The sequence below is a fragment of the Cupressus sempervirens genome, chromosome 1 (assembly GCF_028749045.1).
Source record: "Cupressus sempervirens isolate cs-2001-9-10 chromosome 1, ASM2874904v1, whole genome shotgun sequence".
In the NCBI taxonomy this organism is placed as follows: Eukaryota; Viridiplantae; Streptophyta; class Pinopsida; order Cupressales; family Cupressaceae; genus Cupressus; species Cupressus sempervirens.
In genome coordinates, this window is record NC_143118.1 from 149,808,562 (window position 1) to 149,828,894 (window position 20,333).

The following is a 20,333-nucleotide window of genomic DNA, read 5'->3' on the forward strand; positions in this document are numbered from 1 at the left end:
ATTATTAGAAGAAAACATATCATCAGCATTAAGATTATTTGAGTTCTCTTTTTGAATATGAGCTTCCTTATACACCATGTAATGTGCATCATATCTATCTTCATCAATAGTAACCATAAACTTATCTGCTTCTTGACTATCAACCAGTTTCACATCTTGAATCTTAAGAATCGTATTTATATCTTCTTCCTTTATTAAACATTTATCATCATCTTGATCTTCTGTAGTAATCTCACTTTCAAATATCTCTTTCTTATTACAACTTTGCTCAAGAACAATAACAGTATTGCACTCTTTGCTTTCTTCTTCAAGCTGAGTTTCCGTACTACCGCCATGCCTTTTCCATTCTCCCACAATGGCTACAAATTTTTCCCATAAATCAGATTCTTCTTTACAACTTGCTGTTACACATTCCTTAGTTTCATCTTCATGCCATTCCTCTTGACATTTTTCTTCATTATGCATATTTAAGGCTTCATCAGTTGCCTCCAAAATCTTTTCCATAGGAGTACCTTCTAGCATTGTACTCTTCTCTATTTTCAAAGGACATGCGATTGTTCCAACCACAGATTGTTTGCATTCAAATCCAATAGGGCTTGTCTTGTTACTGCTCTCGTCAAGAGATACTTGCTGCACTTCTTGTTGCTGCACTTTGTGTTCTTGCTGCACTTCTTTCAACTTAGCTTTATTCTCTTTCAACTTAGCGTCATTCTCCTCAAGTCTCCTTCTCAAATTGTTTATCTCCTCTTCTATCTTGCTTAGCTCTTCTCTTTTTTTTCTCCTTTCTTCTTTCTCTCTTTTCTTCTTTTCCTTTATCTCCTTCTGTTTAGAATCCTTTCTCTGCCGATACCTTCTAAAAAGATACAATAAATTTGCTTCTTCTTGTCCCATCATTTCTCAACTAGGTTATTTTCTTCTTATCTAGTCTCCTGGACTTCTTCTCAAACTATTTCTCTCAATCTTTCACAATCACACAAACATATACACAACTACTTTTTCTCAAACCTTTTGTTGAGCTCTGATACCAAAAATGATGCAGAGCCACACCTTGGAAAACTCAGGAGGAATCAGTCACTCAACTGAGTTGCTTCAAGGGGCATTTACAACCTCCAGGATCACACACTAAAATCAGATTCAAAATAAAACTTTGAAAATAAATTCCCCCAAAATTTCTTCTTGTTGCCTCCGGATAGACCTGCACTCAGACATGAATAACTTTCGAACCAGAAAAGATTTACTCAATCCAACCGTTGAGATTTGGTGTAACTAGGTTTCAAACAACATATAAAAATTTGAGAGAAATCCAACGGTTCATTTGGGAGATATTACCCATGCACTGAGACTAATCTTCTGCAAACTATCAACTTATTTCTAGTGAGAAGATAAGAAAAATCCATTCAAAACTCAGACCATCGAAAACTTGCACAAAAAAAAAAAAAAAACATTCCATATCTCTCCAAATTTGATTCCTTCTCTTACATAGCTGACTGGCTCTTTATTTAAAACCGACTCTCTTTTTCTAATTAAAGGATGTGAAATGTTTTCTTTCTATTTAGAAAAGAAAACGTCTTCTATCCAAAAAAAGGATAAGAATCTGAAACGTTTTTTCTACCAATATTAGATAGTCATTTTCTAAGTCAGGAATATTCTAAAAACTGCCTACTACCTATTATTGGATTCTAAAAATCATTAAACACTCCACCTACGAACTTAAAAAAAACTATTCTAATTTAAGATCCACACCCCTGGTCCTAGGTGGCTATATCTGGAGAGCTTATCGAATTGCTACTCTAGGTATGCCACCACATGTAGGACGTTATTACAAACTTCAAAAACTAAAAGCATTTAAAACATAACATTAAATTCTCTATTACATTTTCAACAATGTTGCCTCCTATAGTGTTTCTCTTCTCTGCCACTGCAGCACAAAATAGACATTTTCTTGTTACCAATTCTTTTTCAGATAGTGATTATCTATTTATTCTATACCTAAGTTAATGTTGTTAATTTCTAATTAGACTATCAACATTTTTGTTTTCCACTCAATAACGACTCATTTGTAAGCTTTTTTGCATGGTTCTAATTGGGATTAAACTTTATGATGGAATAACCTCTTTAATTAGACTATCAAAAAAAAAAAAAAAAATTTACTTAATATATGTTCATTTGTAAGCTTTTTAGTATGGTTCCCAATAGGGTTAAACTTCGCAGTATAGGAAGTGTCTTAATTAGTTTATTAACATTTTTTGTTTTTTGCTTAATATTGTTTCATTTGTAAGAACAATATGGTGTCAATTGGTGATTTTTATTTAAAAAGCAACAAGAGGGTGTTGGCCCATGGTGAAAATAGAGCAAGACACTAGTCACTATTAAAAGCACGTTAACACTATATTACCAACTCAAAATCAACAATTAGTGTCCAAAGACTAGGTAATACAATACCTAAGAGTTGTATTTGTCAAGAACAAAGGCCACAATGAGACTAAGCCACCGAACATGGACAAGATTGTCAAAGATCTTCTTCAGTAGGGCCCCACAAAAGCTACAAGCTTTAACCAAAAACAACAATGAGGGACCAGAGTGAGCCCATAAAAATTGTTAACAATCACCTAATCACAAGGAGGCAAAGAACTATAAAGGAGGGGTACTTTCACTGCAATTAAAAGAGAGGCAAATGATAGCATACTGATAGTTGCCTACAATAAGAAGTTCAAAAAAAATCCTCAACAAGGTCAGGCCTGACAAAGATCTTTGTGTACACAACAACAACAACAACAACGCCAACTATAGTCTCCCTTTTCACCTCAACAAAGGGGTCCATATTGATAGGAACATCAAGCCAAAAGAGCAACACCAATGGCTTCCACATGATTATAGCAGAGATCCCATAATATCTCCACCATAATAGAACTATCAACCATTTTTTGGAGCCTATGGGAGCAATTGAAAGAGATGCAAATAGTAGCACACAAGCAGTTGACCACAATAAGAGGCTCAAGAAAATATTTGGAGAGAGCAAAGATCTTCTTGTACACAACAATGATACCATGGTTGTCCATTTGAGCACCAACTACAATCTCCCTTTTCACCTCAATAGTAAATGGGTCCACCTTAATAAGAACAACAAGTTGAATGAACACCACAAAAAAACTAGTAAACCACCTAGCATCAATGTTCTCATAGCAGAGAGCTCAAAAATCTTCTCCACAATAGGAGAGGCATCAACCATTCTCTAAAACCTAAGAGATCCAGCACAAAAAATATCCACCTCAATAAGAGAAACAACTACTTTCACCTTCATCATCATAGTCTCCACCTCAAAAGGGACTCATCTGCCTCCATAAGAGTCATGAAAGAAGGCGCAAAAATGTACCAAGACCATGACAACCATTCCCTATTCTTCCCACATTGGGATTTAGGAACCAAATAGGGGAAACATGAGGCAACAACCTTAACTTCATTTGAAAAAAACACCATGCTTATAGCCTATTACAAACCAAGGAGGAGGCAAGGCACAAACTCGAATGTCTAACCTCGCTTCCTTCAACAAGCATATGTGACCCACCCTAGCTCAAAGTTGGGCCATAATCAAATCAAGTAACAAAAGGCACAATCTGTTAGAATATTTAGAATAACTGGGAGGGGTGAATCAATTATTCTTGGGTCTAGATGTATAAATGAAACACTTGAAACTTCAATAAACGTAAATTCATTGATTAAAATTGTTCACAATAGTCCTACATTTTCATTCCATTATAGGTCTTTGTTCTATATGTGCTAACTTGTAAAAACTTATCACAGTCAACAATAAACTTAAACTTAAAAATAGTAAGTATGGTATAAACACATAACAAACATCCATACAGTGTTTGACACTAGGATTTACTGTAGAAACCCAATTTGGGATAAACCACCAATAACATGCTACCACTTTTTCACTCTTCTGAAGTGAGCTCTATTAGGAGCCAACCATGTTAAAAGGTTACAAAACACACTGTTAGGTGTGACCCTATTAAAGGATTTAATCACCATGTTAGGAGTGGCTTTGTTAAAGGACTTATGAACATTCCATTAGATTGTCACTTTGATTAAAGGATTTACAAATGATTGTTAGGTCAACCTTATCAAAGGATTTTACAACTGCCACAATGGTTAGAAAGTAACAATGAAACTTTAATCTAATAACATACATCTCACTTTGCAAATTCAAACCTTTGTTTGGTTCAACTCTAGTTCATTGACTAGACTCCATTATTCTCATCATATCAGATCTTCTTGGCAACTCTTCAAGCAATCATTCACCTTACAAACTTCGCACAACTCTTGCAAGTATGTCCACCACTTTGGCTATGCAATTTTCTACTCCAAAAACCCCAAAAATCCATATCAAATACCTCCTTAAATAGGCAGGCCGCTTAATCACAATCATAGATCTTAGGGCTTACAACCAGATCCAAAATATTGAATGTATCTGTCCACCTTCGTGTTCTTCTTCTCTTCTCAACACTTCTAGAAACATCTCTTCAAATCTTATCCTTTGATCGCTCAACTAATTGTTTCCTTGTATTAAGTAATACAACTCATCAATCCTTATCATCAACACATTTTTCTTATTCCAAGATTTCAACTATGTCAACTACAAATCGTTATCCTTTCATAAACTATTCTGTTGATGTCACTCAGTCATCACTATATCTTTTTCTCCGTCTTCACTAGATTACCCGATCAATACTAAACTATCTTGCTTGATCATTACTGTATAAACTCGATTGATATTGTCACTCAGCAATCTCAATCACTCAACTAACATAGATACTCGAACAATACTATTATACTTGGCAATGCTTAAATTCATTGATCTTCTGCTTCAACTTCTTCATTGACTATGGAACACTGATACTTAGTAATGTTGGAAATGATTGAAAAGATCATGAGGAAAATTGTTGGAATGATCATATGGAACTGGTAAAGAATGTTCTCAATCATTGTTTTTTCATTGATGTCAAACTTGCTACTTGCAGGAATGACAATTGCTTTAGTGATCCAAATACTATCAATTGGTTGATTGATAAGGAGGAGGCAATCAATAAGATGTAACTAGAACACCTAGAGAAAGGTTAAAGTTATGATGTTGTAATGAAGTCCAAGGATCAGCTAAGTCATTGATGAAAAAGTGTATTGATGACATACTCTAAGACATAGAGAATAGGCATATTGAAACATATCAAAGATGTAAGGTTTTAGCTAAGTCATGTGTAAAGACTAACTGAGATCATTAAGGAGCCAAACAGATTCCTAGTTGAGGCCGAGCAAGTGCCGAGTGAACTTCAGATGTCGAGCAGAATCAAGTGCCGAGTGCCAAACAGAACCGAGTGCCGAGCAAATACAAGTACCGAGCAGATACAAGTGTCGAGTGCCGAACAGAATCGAGTGCCGAGCAAATACAAGTGCCCAACAGATACAAGTGTCGAGTAACACAGAGATGCCGAGCATCAGTAAACCGATAGTGTTGAGTTGTTGCATTATTTCAAAAATTGAAGATTCGCCAGATCTAAGCTGACAAGGTTGTTATCTAGAAATCTGTGAATTAAATAGAAGATAAGAATGATGAGCTGGTGGCACAGAACACCATGTAGAACATTTTTGGAGAATACAACTGGACTATAGTCGAAGTTTTCTAGATAAGAGCAAGATATGGGGTAGATACATTGTATCCTACCTAATCCATTTAAAACCCTAAAATTGGAGAGGGAGAATTGAGTGGAAAAGGCAAACCGGATTTCTATTTAAGGAGTCATAAGGTCATGAAGCAAAGAGAGGAGAAGGTGGTTGAGCATAAAAGCATGAAGTGCTAAAGAAGGTGCTAAGGAGAAGAAAGCACAGAAACTCTGTTTGGATAGATGACCACAAGGATGATTGCATTGGCATGATGAGTAAGAAGACTCAAGGAGATGAAGCTTGAGAGGAAAATAAGCTATCAGAGCTGAAGTGATTAAAGCCAAGCAAAAGGATAGAACTGAAGAGTGATCTGAAATTTGCAAAGTATGTTGTAAGTTGTATCAAATCAAAAAGCCATTATCGTTACTCTCTAGCAATTGTAACAGTTAGTTTAAATCCTATGGACTTAGGTTGGTTTAATAGCCATGTTGTAAATCCTTTAACAGGGTGACATTCCAAGTGAGTGTTCTAAAGTCCTTTGATCAGGCCCATTCCTAACAGTTTGGTGAAATCCTCTAACAAGGTCACATTTAACAGCATGTTGTAAGCCTTTAACAGGGTAGGCTTTTAACAAGGCATCACTTTAGAAGAGTGAAAATCAAGTAGCATGTTACTGGTGGTTTTTTCCAAATTGGGTTTTCACGTAAATCATTATGTCATGTGTTGATCTTGCATGTTTTATTGCTGCATATTAATTTGTTGTAACTTGCTAAGATGGTTGATTTAAGTTTGGATGGATGAAAAGTGTATGGATTCACTATAATTTGAGAAAAAGTATTATTAGGTCATTTGGACCTTGGATAACTGATTCACCCCCCCTCTCAGTTATTCTAAAGAATTCTAACAAGTAAAGCTTATCATTATGACTTGTATCAACTCTAAACGAATCAACAACACATTATCTTGGAAAATACTAACTTATCAAGTGTTCATTATAATTCCATCTCACTTACACATCTTAGCTCAACCTTTCACTAGGTCATCTCATGATCTCTTCTTTTCAAATTCTCTTCATCAATAAATATATTGTTGAAATTACAATAGTAAAGGTAAACTTTTGAGGGGGGAGGGGGGGCGCATGGGGGTGAATCAGTAGTTTAAACTTTGACCCATAAAACATTCACCACACATCCATCTCATACATTCAATAAGTAAATTGAAATACCATGTAAAGCATGTACATCAAAATCATGTAAACAAGTAAACATTCACACATATATGACACCAGATATGATTACCCAGAAACCCTCCACTGAGAACGTAAAATTGGGGTGGGGATGACACCCACAAATCTTCACCACTGTGGTAATAAAGTTTATCCAATGAAGGTTACAATGTTTGATCATGAGACATGATGTACCCTGTGAAAGGTTTGCCCTATTAAAAGCTTACAAAGACTGTTAGGTCTTACCCTATTAAAAGTGTGCCTTGTTAAAGGACTTTAACTCACAATTAAGTAAGCACCTTATTAGAGGATTTCAATACAACTTGTTAAGACTTGACTACTCTATTAAGAGATTTAACTGATTCACCTATTAAATTGACTCAACATTGATCCTGTAGTCAGTACTTTGTTGCTTGATGATAGATCACCTCTAAACTGATGTATTCTTCATCCTTATTGAGCAGATGTCTCTCTGCTGTATACTATTTCCTTCCTCTATTCTCCTTAAATTGATTTCAATTTCACTTCACAATTCCTTAGCCACCATGAATGCTTTGTTTGTGCATGCAAACTTGTCACTTCACTCCTTCCACATGCATATGAAGTTTAGGGTTTGTCCTCCTTAAGAAGATTTTGATGACTTAGGGTTAGGTATGAATCAATGGTTGTGATTCATCCATTTTGTCGCTTAAACCTTCCCTTTTCCTAATTGGATGAAACTAATTCATAGGGATTCCAACTTAAGATTCACCCTTATCATCAAAATATCGTAATTCAATCTATAAGTCATCTCAAAAAAATGGTTTACATAGTAGTTTGTGCCATTACAAACAACTATGACAAAATTGTGTTACTTAGCATTTGAAATCTCTGATGCTCGACACATACTAATTTCTATACTATGACTCGACATCTAAATGACTCGGCATGCACTGCTTACTCTACTTCTGTATCACTTGGTATACAATATCTGCTTGGCACTTGTGTGACTTGGGACTTACTATGAACTCATCATGCTCTATCTTATACATGTTGTGCTAGGCATGTACTACTTTTTCGGCATCAACTAAGTAAATGACTTAAGTGTGTAGACACTCACTTGTTAAAACCAATTTGAGATCAACAATCTCCCCCTTTGACATGAGTGTCAAAAACACTTGGTCATGCATTGATATCCTTATTCTTACAAGCATAACATATCTCTTATTTTGCTTATGTACAAAAATTTCAAAATTTTGTAACAACTTATACCTCAAAATTTGATAACTCCCCCTGAGTTTTTTGGATTTGGTTCTATACTCAAAATATTCCTCCTACCGAGTAGATATTTTAATGTATTGTTCTTTTCTAGCTTCCCCATGGTCTTACTCTGTTTTTCTTAAGTTGACTTTCTTCTCCTTTAGCTACTCTTTCTCTCCCTTTTTACTTTCTCCCCCTTTGCTTAGCTCTCTTTCATCTCCCCCTTTTTTTGACACTGATGTCAATGGGCTATACACTAATAGTGTGTTTCTCCAAGAAAAAATTATGGACCTCAAGAATAATTTTGAGAGCGTATCCCAATTTTCACAAGCCACATCCAAAGACTTAATTTGGATGGCCAACTCGACAACAAGGTTTACTAGTATATCTAATGTAGAAAGATTGGGGTCTTTCTTCATAAGAGTTTCTGCATAGCCTAACTCCTTATGCAATCTCCATGTGAGGAGTCAGTGTTGTTTGGATGCTAATCAGTTTGGCCCTTATATTGGCTTCTTCTATAGATAATGTTGCTAACTAATTCTAGGTTTGCAATAAAGTTCTAAAATGGTTTTCACTTTGAGCTAGAGTCATGGGCAATTTAGTTCTTAATGATTGTATGTTACTCTCCAAGCTTAGGATGTGATTCCTTATCTCTTGTGTGAAGAGTGTGGGATTGCACAATTTGGTGTATAGTGAGAAAATATTCTCAAGTACCTTCTTCACTCTCTCTACCTTAGTTGCTAGTGCAACTTGTGCAAGTACTATATCACCTAATATTTTCTCATTCACTTTGCTTTGAAATTTCTTTTCAAGCCATTCTAATAATCTTGCATTAGTGTCAAGGTCTACATCATTTACCTTTTCCACTATATTTGTCAATTGTTCAATCAGTGGCTTGGTTTCATCTAGAGTAGGTAGACTGAATGCATCTAGCAAGATGTCTTTAATATCATGCAAAGCTTGCTTCTACCTATGCTCCCTTATGAGCAGTTCTTGATGCTTCTTTCTAGCCAGGGCTTCTTATAATATGCCCGTCTTCTCTATTATCATTTTTTCATAATCATACTTTGGTAAACCAATCTCTTCATCAAGGCTTACATTTCCATATTGTATTACCTCTTCTGCCTTTGATGAAATTGGACTCAACGCTGAAAAATGCAAAGGTGTTGCATCTATGCTTGGTTTTTGAAGAGTATCACTGGAAGGAGTGTCATATTCTGGTAAAGTTACTAAGGCTTGAATGGTTGCTTGTCCTTTAGCTTTGGTGTCAACTCAATCTCTCCAGGCTTATCCTTTTGTGACACAATTCTTTGGATTGCACCTTGAACTTGTCTTGGAGGTGCAGATAAATCTACTTGGCATGTTTGACTTTGTGTATTAGTAGTGGCTTGAGTTTCCACTTTATCTACTTTAACTATATCAACCTCTGTTGGTGTAATTTATGGTACTTTATCTAAAGTTTGTACATTAGTGACTTAAGGGGTGATGGTAGGTGGTTCTTATGTATTCACCTCTTCTCTTGTAGTGGCAGTCACTGACTTATGAATTTCATTCATCTATGCTCACTAGTACAAGGTTATCACACAATTTTTCCTGTAGTGTAGTTTGATTAAGTATCTTCTTCAAATCTTCGTTTGTAAAGGGGTTGATGTTCTGAGCAGTGAGATCAGGAACATCCTTTACTATAACTATTTCAGTGTTTACACTTGTTATTTGTTGAGGGCTGACATTTGGCAATTGTGTGTCTTGTACAATCTATTCTTCTTGCTGCTCTTTCTCAGTTGTTGCCTTGTCATCTATATGCATTTATGTTCCTCCCTCAATTGTGCCTTCATTTTTGTCATCTTCTTCATCATCCTTAATCTCAATAGGCTCTTGTTCACCTATGTTTACTTTAGCTAACCCATATGTGACTTTCCACATTTGTGTGGTCTTATTTACAACATCTTTAATATTGCTCTGCAATATACTAAAGGCTCTATATTTAGGTACAAATATATGATGCAAAAGCATCCTAGGTTGATGTGTTATCCTAGTCAATTGTGTTCTTTCTGCTAGTTGTTGCCGAGTTACAATCATTCCCGAGTTTCAACGATTGCCAAGTGCCAATAACTTTGTAGTTAAAGTTGAGTTGAGGTTATCCCAAGTCATGTTAACACTCGGGTTCACATGCTATCCCATCTCACTCTATAGTGTTTGTTGAGTTCTATAGTGTGTGCTAAGCTATTGTGTCAAGTGATCTTTCATGTGCTAAGTTTTCTTGTTGATGCCAAGCATTAGTATTTTGGACATGTTTTCTGCATTTTTGGTGTGAGCTGACTTGTGGGATTTATTTCAATCGTGACATTTATGATAAGATATTTTCTTGGGATGTGTCTAGACCATTTTTGGGTCAACCTTTCCATTATGTAATGTTCTAGAATGTTCTGTAAGCCACTTTGGCAAGTATAAATAGAGTGTTTAGACTTAGAGTTAGGTAGATTATGGGTAGATCGATTGGGAGTAGAACTGAAAAGTGTGAATTTAAAGTTGGATCTTAGATCTTGAATGTATATTGCATATTGTTGTAACCCAAAAGGCCTTATAGCTAGGCACATATGTTGATCATTTGATGAATCAATAAAAGTATCTTATTCTCTCTCTCGGTGGTGTTGTTCTCTTTGTGTGTTTGCTTCCATTGTGTTTACTCTACAAGGTTGGTTTGGATTCTTGGGTGTGCCTTTATCCTAGTTATTCTTTTCCCTCCTTGTGTTAGGTGGTTTTATCCTAGTTATTATTTTCCCTCCTTGCATCAGGTGGTATTAGAGCATAGTTGTTCCTAAGTGTGAAATCAAATTTCCAAAGTCTGAGTCAGTTTGTGCCAGGACTTTGCATCGTGTAGAACCTTAATTCATATTTGGTTGTAGGGTTGCAGATCTATAGATTTGACCTATAACTTGCAGAGGATTACAATCTTGTAGGACCCTAATTTGTAAAGATGGTTCATGGTAGAGGAAATGTTGATAATGCCATGTTAGATGCCTTGAGACAAATTACATCCAGATTAGATGTCATGGAGATAGCCTAAAGGAGAGGAGCACATCTTGAGGATGTGAGTGATGATGAAGTGGTAGAACCAAATACTAATCTAGAACCAGAAGAAAATCAAGATGAGGAAAGATTGTTGAGAGTATTATCTCGGGTACATTTGAAGCCTGTTATAGAAGTTGTTCCTTATGATGGTGAGTTGGACACCCGTGTTGTGTTGGATTGGATCTCTGATATTGAGAAGTTCTTTGAGTATGAAAATACTCCTGATAATAGGAAGGTGAAGATTGTAGTTGCTAGGATGAAAGGTCATACTTCATTGTAGTGGGAGCATTTGTGAACTGATAGAAAAAGGAGAGGAAAGGAAAATATCATAAGTTGGGTGAAGATGGTGAACAAGGTAAAGAACAAATTCCTTCCTACTGATTACCAAGTTAGCTTGTTGAGAAAGATGCAAAATTTGAGACAAAAAGACATGATTGTGATAGAGTATACTAAGGGATTCTATAGATTGGACATTAGATCTAGACATGTGGATGATGATGTTGAGAAAATTGCAAGGTACATAAATGGATTGAGATATGGAATTCAAGATGAAATAAGTTTTGTGAAATTGTAAAGTGTAGAAGAAGCATATCAATGTGCCTTGAAAGCCGAGGAGATCTTGACAAAGGGGCATGAACAAAGACAAAGAGGTAGAGGTGGTAGGTTCCAGAGAGGCAGAAGTAAATCTTATGGTGAAGGTGGTAGATCTAATAGTTCTATGCATGATAAAGGAAAATTTGAATGGGAAGAAACATATATTGCTACCTTTGATTGAAAGTCCAAATGAGGTTAATTGTACCACAATAAAAGTTTGCATGGTTAATGGGAAACAATTTGAAAAAGAAGTGAAGAATAATCAAGTTTATTTTGCTATAGTTCCTAGAGGACCAAGTGTTGGTAGTAATGGTCGAGTGACAATAGTAGTTGGTAATGACTAAGTGACATTAAATAGTGGTAACTGAGTATGAGAAGAAATTACAAAATTGTTGAATGAGTATAAAGATATTGTTGTTGAGGATATTCCTAATGTTTTACCACCAGCGAGAAGCACGAGTCATTGTATGGATCTAATTCCTAGAGCTAGTTTTCTGAACAAAGTACCATATAGATTGACACCTATAGAGAATGAAGAACCTAATAGACAAGTGCATGAATTGTTGCAAAAGGGTTTAATTAGAGAAATTTTGAGTCCATGTGCTATACCTATTGTATTAGCACCTAAGAAGAATGGATAATGGAGAATGTGTACTGATTCTAGAGCTATTAACAAGATCACAGTGAAATATAGGTTTCCTATTTCGAGGATGGATGACATAATGGATTGTTTGAGTGGAGCAAAGTATTTTACAAAGATTGATTTGAAGAGTGGCTATCATCATGATGGTGTTTTTACAATATTAAGCAACAAAATATTTAGTACTAAGATAATAAAGATCACAACAACTTATGGATCAACTACTTCCCATAAACAATCATATGTGCTTCAGATGTGGACCCAACTTCAACAAAATCATGAAAAAATTTCTACTCTCTTGGCTTTGCAAAACCAAGGTGGGTGTACTTGAGGGATAAAAGTTTTACAAACTACTATTACATACATATTTCATTTATTCCATGGCATTTTACAACAATACACTTCCCTTATAGTAGATTGGTCAAAATTATTCTTAAATTTACAGACAATTCTGGGCAATAATAGCTAACCAAGACTCAGAAATTAAATGTAAACAAGTGCTGACCAACTTTGACATTCTTCAAACTTTTAAAGTAAAATTGATTTGATTTTAAGCTTGATGCTTATTCATGGTTTCTCCAAATGTAGACTAAAATAGTTTATCAATGCTCATCCATTGGGATTCAGAGTCTATCCAATTTCTTAACCCAATTAACTGCATTACAATCAATTCTATCAACAATTCTTACTGAAACTCATTCTTATAGATATCCTCCCTATTACCATGGAAATCTTATCATATTCACTGAAGCATTTACATTCAATTAAAAGCAATAGTGAAAATGATATACAACTTAGCCTAATTGCATTCAATTGAACAAGCTTTGCTCATGCAATTTCAGGATAACCAGGTAATAAAAATGGAGACAAGATTCAGAAATAAAAGATATGAGGATAGTTCATCTTTGTATTAATTTCCTTTGAAAATTATATAACAACTATAATAGAACTCAAAATGACTCAAGATAAGACATTAAGATCTTGTAACATCACTTTATTCTTAGATACTTGTAGAGAAAATACATCATGAAGTTTGTATCAAGGGCTGGACTGAACAAAGCTTAGTAAAAATAAAATTATACAATGACCAAACCCTTTCTCTAGCCTTGGGATCTCACTTATATAGTGTGAGATGCAACAAGCTTTAGGCTTAGAGAGTACTGATAGCTATCCTTAACACAAAAAGATATTTACATTGTTATTGTCATAAAAGACAAAATTTTGTGCAACAGAAAAACTTTACATCATAAATATTCTTTTGTGGGACCACTTTCTATAACACCTTTTGTTGCACTTTTTTTATCGACAGGAAACTAGTGTTTGGCTTCATTGTTGTTGTTGTTTCTTGGAAGAAGTAGCCAATAAATTTGTTTGTGATGTATCTGGCTTTGCTTGTTGTAGGCTTACTTCAACTTGAGGCTCTCCATTCATATCATCATGTACTGTTAAAACAATAGTTATATATGATTCTTCAGTTGCCATATCATTAGTTGGGACCACTGTGCTTATCTTTGAAATTGGTTGGTTTTCTTTGTCTTCTTTTATATGCACTAATGTGTCAAGTGTTTGATTCTCATCCTGGTCCACATAATCTTCTTTTGTTTCCATTTTCTTTGCATATACAAAATCCTCCATCCATTTTTTGAAAATTGTATCATTAGGCCAGTCAAAACTCAAGACCTTACACTGCTTCTTAATCACAAAATCCCATATTTTATTGATTTCAACAAATTCTTCATTGATGACATATTTGTGGTGATTGCTATTCATTATGAAAAATCTCTACATATGGAATGGAGGAGAAACAATGAGAAGCACTGGCTGCCAGCTAGGCTAGGGCTCTTTCCCTAGCCTGTAATTGTTGTTTGATCTTTACTATTTTTTTCTTGTTCTGTTTGGATTGTCGGCTGTTGGACATAGTTTGCATGGGTGTTTTTGGAAATCTTCTGTAGTCAATTTTGGATTGGGGTTTTTATTGTTTGCATGGCTAGACCTAGGATTTCATTTGCATCAGAGAGAATAGATGGTTCTTCTCCAACTGTGCATGCAATGAGATCTGAATCATTTTATTCAGGGGAGAGCTCCAAGTTGAAAAAAGTTAATGGTTGTTTTCTACGTAGCCATGATCACCCTATTCTAGTTATTCCTCTAGCAGCTGTAATGGAGGACATTGAATATTAGACCAAGCATTCTTTGATATGCAAATTTCTTGGAAACTGGATTTCCCTATCCGCTCTTGAGGCATGGATCCGCCGCTTATGGCAGGTGGAAGGTGATATGGAGGTTATGTTGGCAGGGAATAGTTATTATTTTGTTGTATTCTCTTGCATGTCTGATCATGATCATGTTTTTGAAGGAGGCCCTTATTTCTACAACCATGTGGGGTTATTTGTCAAACCCTGGCATTCAGGATTTAATTTTGTTGAGGATCTCCCTTCAACAGTGTCAGTTTGGGTTCACTTGCCTCACCTTCCCCTAGAATTTTGGCATGAAGACATCCTCCAGAAAATTGCTTCTTTGTTGAGAAAGCTGACTATGATCACACATCAATCCCTCGATAAAAAGGTTATTTCTTATGCTAGAATGTGTTGAAATTAATTTGAATAACCCATTACCAAATTCTTTGGAAATTTGTCTTGGGGCTTCTTCCTAGGTGTAGCAGTTAGATTATGAATCCCTCCCTTTCTACTATTGGATTTGTCATGAGTATTGTCATTTACAATGTCAGTGCCCCTGTAACTTGACTTCCAAAGGAGTTGATGGTTCTACAGCTGGCAATGTTGGTGGTTTGGCAGATACTACAGGGAAAGGACAATCTTAGATGGCTAATACAACCAATGGGATGAATCCACAAGATGCTACAGGTAAGGGTAAGGCTCAAATGCAGGATAAGGATGGATTTACCTTGGCTCACCCACGAGCTAAGGGGCATGGTCAAAAGAGGCCTTTGAAAGAAAGATTATCTAATTCGAGTTTTAATTGCTTTGAGGTGCTGGATAGTGTGGTTCTAGAGGAGGGTATTCCTCCTCCTATCTCTTCTGATCCAATTTTCCAAGATGAGGGATTTGTTCCTAATGACACTTGTGGGACATCCCAAGTTGTGGTATATCGAAACTGTGAGGTCCCTGTAGCTCTTGTGTTAGAGGATAATGATGTTGTTCTGGCTGACTTGGTTAAGGATGTGATGCCATCAAGTAAGGGCAAGGGATCTGCTCTCCCCTTGGGGTTGATGCCTAGACCCTTTAAGTAGGTTTCTTTTACTCCCCCTCTAAGGAGTGGGTGCAAAACAAACCAAGAGAAGATTAAATTCATAGGAGATATACTGATTGAGTCTAGGTCAGTGAAACCTTTGGATTCTCATTTTCCCAATTCTACCCAATGATGATTATCCTCTCATGGAATGTTAGGGGGTTGAATAGCATCCCTAGGCAAAAGGCTATTCAAAACTTGGTGGTTGACCATAGTCCTAATGTTTTTTGTATCCAAGAGACTAAGCTCTTTGTGGAGTCTATGGTCCAACATGCCTCTAGTATTTGGTCTCATGGCCAATGCCAGTGTGTTGGGGCAATAGGTAGTTATCGTGGGTTAGCTATATTTTGGGATCCACAAAAAATTTCTCCCCTTGGTTGGGTGTCTTCTCGCTCAGCTCTCTCTATGGTAGCTTTTGCTTTAGATTCAGGAGAGGTAATCATGTTTACTAATGTGTATGCGCCTGTTGATCTTGTGGGAAATGAGGAACTTTGGAGTCATATTCAATATGTTAGAAATTGTCACCCTTATCATCCTTGGGTGTTAGTAGGGGACTTCAATTCAGTTTTAAGTCTGGAGGAGAAGCAAGGTGGTTTGGCTAGACTAGGGCCTTCTTCTTCTCTTCTTCGACAACACATATCTCTTTTGCATCTCTCTGATGTTAAGCCTTCTAATGGTCTCTATACTTGAAATAATCGAAGGACTAGAGTTGATGCTATCTATGAATGTCTGGGTAGATTTATTGTTTCTTGCTTCTGTGTTAGTGGCACCCTTACTCTCTCTTTGGAAATCCTTGATTGGAGGGGTTTTGATCATTGGCCAATCAATTTTTTTGTTATTGAGGCTTGTGTTCCAAAGCATCCTCCTTTTAAGTTCCAGTTGATGTGGCTTCATGACTCCTCTCTTCATGATTTTATTTTATGTTGGTGGAAAGATGGTGCTCCTGCATATGGTACTACAATGTTCTCATTTTCTAAAAGGCTTCAATATGTTAAAAGGAAGCTCAAGATATGGAATAGACAATGTTTTGGGAACCTTCACTCTATGAAGAGGCTTGCTCAAGAAGATCTTGATGTCCTCACAAGGGAGATTAGAGATCGAGGTTTCTCAGAGGATCTTGGAAGGGCTAAATCCCTTGCTTCTAGAGCTGTAGAAGAATGGGAACTTCGTGAGGAAATTTTTTGGAAGCAAAAGGCTAGAGTTGACTGGCTCCAGGAAGGTGATTGGAACACTGCCTTTTTCCATAAAATAGTGCAATCTCATTGGAATCAAAGCAATATCTCTTCTTTGGTTAATTCTCAAGGTATCCAACTAAATTCCTTGTTGGCTTTGTTTTAGGAGGCTACTCGGTACTTTTCTACCATCTTCTCTGAGGACTCTTCTCTTGCTGATAATGAATAAAATATTATTTTGTCTTGTATTCCTTCCCTTATCACTTAGGAAATGAATGATTATCTCATGCATCCAATATCTTTGGAAGAGGTGGAGGAGGTGGTCTTTGGCATGCCTAAGGGGAAGGCTCCTGGTCCTAATGGCTTTCCAGTTGAGTTCTTTCAGGAACTTTGGGACATCATTAATCATGATTTGTTGGAGGTGGTTAAGGAATCCTATTCTAGCAAGTAGATGCTTTGGGCTTTGAATTCTACATTCTTGACTCTTATTCCTAATAGAGAGGGTGCTAATCAATTGGAGTTTTTTAGACCAATTGCCTTATGTAATGTGGTTTACAAAGTTATTACTAAGTTGATTGTTGAGAGAATTAAAAAGTGGCTTCCCATTATTATCTCAGAAGAACAAGGTGGTTTTGTTGCTGGAAGACAAATTTTGGATGAGGTGGTTATTGCTATTGAGGCTATTCACTCTATGGCTACTTCAAGGGAGAGAGCAATGTTTGTTAAGTTGGATATGGCTAAGGTCTATGATAGAGTTAAATGGAGTTTCCTAAGGAGTATTCTTCTTTCTTTTGGATTTACCTCTAACTGGGTGAGTTGGATTATGAGTTGTGTTACTTCTGCCTCTTTTTCTGTTCTTATTAATGGTCAACCTTCTCAGCTATTTGGTGCCTCTAGAGGCCTCCTCTAGGGCGACCCTCTCTCCCCATATCTATTCATCATCATGGCTAAAGGCTTGGGCAGATTCATTAAGTATCAAGTGTCCCAAAATTCTATTTAGGGGTGGCGGTGGGGTAATGGCTTACCTTCTCTTTCCCATCTTCAATTTGTTGATGATTTTGCTCTTGCGGGTCTTGCTAGGATCAAGGAAGCTGAAGCCTTTCGACATGCTTTGGACATTTATTTGGAAGCTTCAGGCCAGAAAGTTAATGAGCACAAATCTTCCATTTAATTTTTTAACACCCCTGATTCTATTTAGCATAGGATTGTTGGTATCCTGCGATTTTAGATTAAGTCACTTCCTTTGATTTATCTTGGCATTCCTATTGCTATTTCTAGGTAGCCACGTCTCTTCTAGAAAATTTTTATTACCAATCTTTAGGATAAGGTAAATCATTGGACTCATAGATGGCTTTCTATTGCTACTCGGGTTACTCTTCTTTAATTTGTTATCGAAGCTCTTCCTACTTATAGAAGCGTGATTTAGGCTACTCTTGTTTACTTTCTCAAGGAGTTTGATGCTCTTTCTTGGCAATTCCTTTGGAGTGGTAATTTGTGTAGTACTAAATGGAGCTTGATTAGTTGGGAAACTGTTTGTAGGCCTAAAAAGGAGGGTGGTCTTGGTCTTCGATCAACTCTCTTGAGTAGTCAAGCATTGGCTGCTAGACTTTATTTGCAATGGTGCTCTGGAAAACATCAACTTTGGGCTCATATTATAACTCATAAATATTTTCATGGTGCTGATCCTTGCTCTATTTTGTACTTCCTCTTGAAGGTCGTGGCTCAATGGTCTGGCATACTTTGAAGATGGGTGTGATGTTAGTCAAGAGGGGTCTGTTTTGGATATGTAAAGGAGGTTCTAAGGCTTTGTTTTGGTCTGATGCTTGGGATGGATTCCCTTCCATTTTATCCATGTACCCTCATCTTTAGTCTCTTTGTGACTCTTTTCATGCCGCTAGATTGGATAAAGTGGTTCATTACAAGACTCCTTATCAATTGAGACCTGTTGTTGGTTACAGATGGAAGCATTCTTCTGATTAGCCTCTTGGAGGCATATACATGGATCATTAGGAGCTTTCTCAGATTTAGGCCTCTAGAGAGTGTTCCTCTTTGCTAGGTCCAGATGTTTTGGCTTGGGGAGGTACCTTGTTTGGTAAATATCATGTCTATGCTAGGTATCAGGAGATAACTAGACAATTATTTGGGGATGCTGAGGTCCCTTGGTGGAAGCAAGTTTGGAATAAAGTTTCTTGGTCCAAGTGCAATTTTTTCATGTGGCTAGTGGCTCACAATTGTTGTCTTACATGGGATAATCTTTATAAACGTGGATTTCAGGGCCCCTCTTATTGTGTTTTGTGTGGTAATGGGGAGGAGTCTATCTCCCATCTATTCTTCCATTGCTCCTATTCTATTCAGCTATGGCACCTTTGGTGGAGTGCTTGGGGTTGCTCTTGTAGGCATGCTTCCTCTTTGCCTGAGTTCTGGGCCTGCTTAGGTAGTGCTCCCTGTAAGTCTTCTCCTCTCCATGCTGCTTGGATTGTTGGCCCATCATTCATGCTTTTGCAAATCTAGTTGGAGAGGAATCATCAAATATTCCACAATGTTCGACTTGGTGTTTTGCATCTTTGGTGGAAGATCTCACATTCTCTTTAGGAAACTATTCAAGTAAAGTGTGAGCTAGATGGGGGTATGGATCCGATTGATCTTGCTATATGAAATCAACTCAATTTTCCTCTTCAGGATGGGGCTACAACTCAAAGGTTTCCTTCTGTGTCCAGGCAATTTCAACATTAGAGGAAAGGTTAGGTAAATCAGTATGGGCATTGGACTCCTCCTCCCTATGGAGTTCTGGAAATTAACACTAATGTTTCTTCTCGAGGGAATCCAAGCCCTATTGGTATTGGGGGAGTGGTTCGTTGTAGTTCTGGTGATGTTAAATTCTTTTTCCTAGTTCATAAGGGTGATTACACTAACAATCTCATGGAAGCTCAGGTTATTTTATATGCTGTGGAATAGTGTTACTTGCAAGGATGGAGTAAGATTATCCGTGAGTCTGATTCCCAAGTGGTGGTGAACTTGCTTTCCTCACAGGAGCTTGAGGATGTTAGTTGGTAGTTGGCCACTGTTGTTAATTAGATTATTCTCTTCTATTCTCTTCTCTACCTCTTTTCAGCTCATTAGGTTCACTTATATTCCTCATGAATAGAATAGAGCTGCTGATTGTTTAGCCTAATGGGCTTCTAGTCATGATCCAGGTTGGAATATTATGGATAAGGGGCAACTTTCCTTTGAGATGGTGCAAGAATTTGATGATCTTGTTGCTTAGGATTGAGCTCCTTGTTGAGCTCTCCTTGTTGTATTCCTTTTTGTCTTAATAAATTTTTACCCCTCTTTTTTCCAACAAATTCTTCTTTGATGGAGTTATAGAATAACTACACTTTAACAAATTCCTCATTTTTCATTGCTCATAGAAAATTTCCCTTTTCACTTATGACTCCATTTATTCTTTGACACAATAAATCATCTAATTCTTTGCCCCATTCTT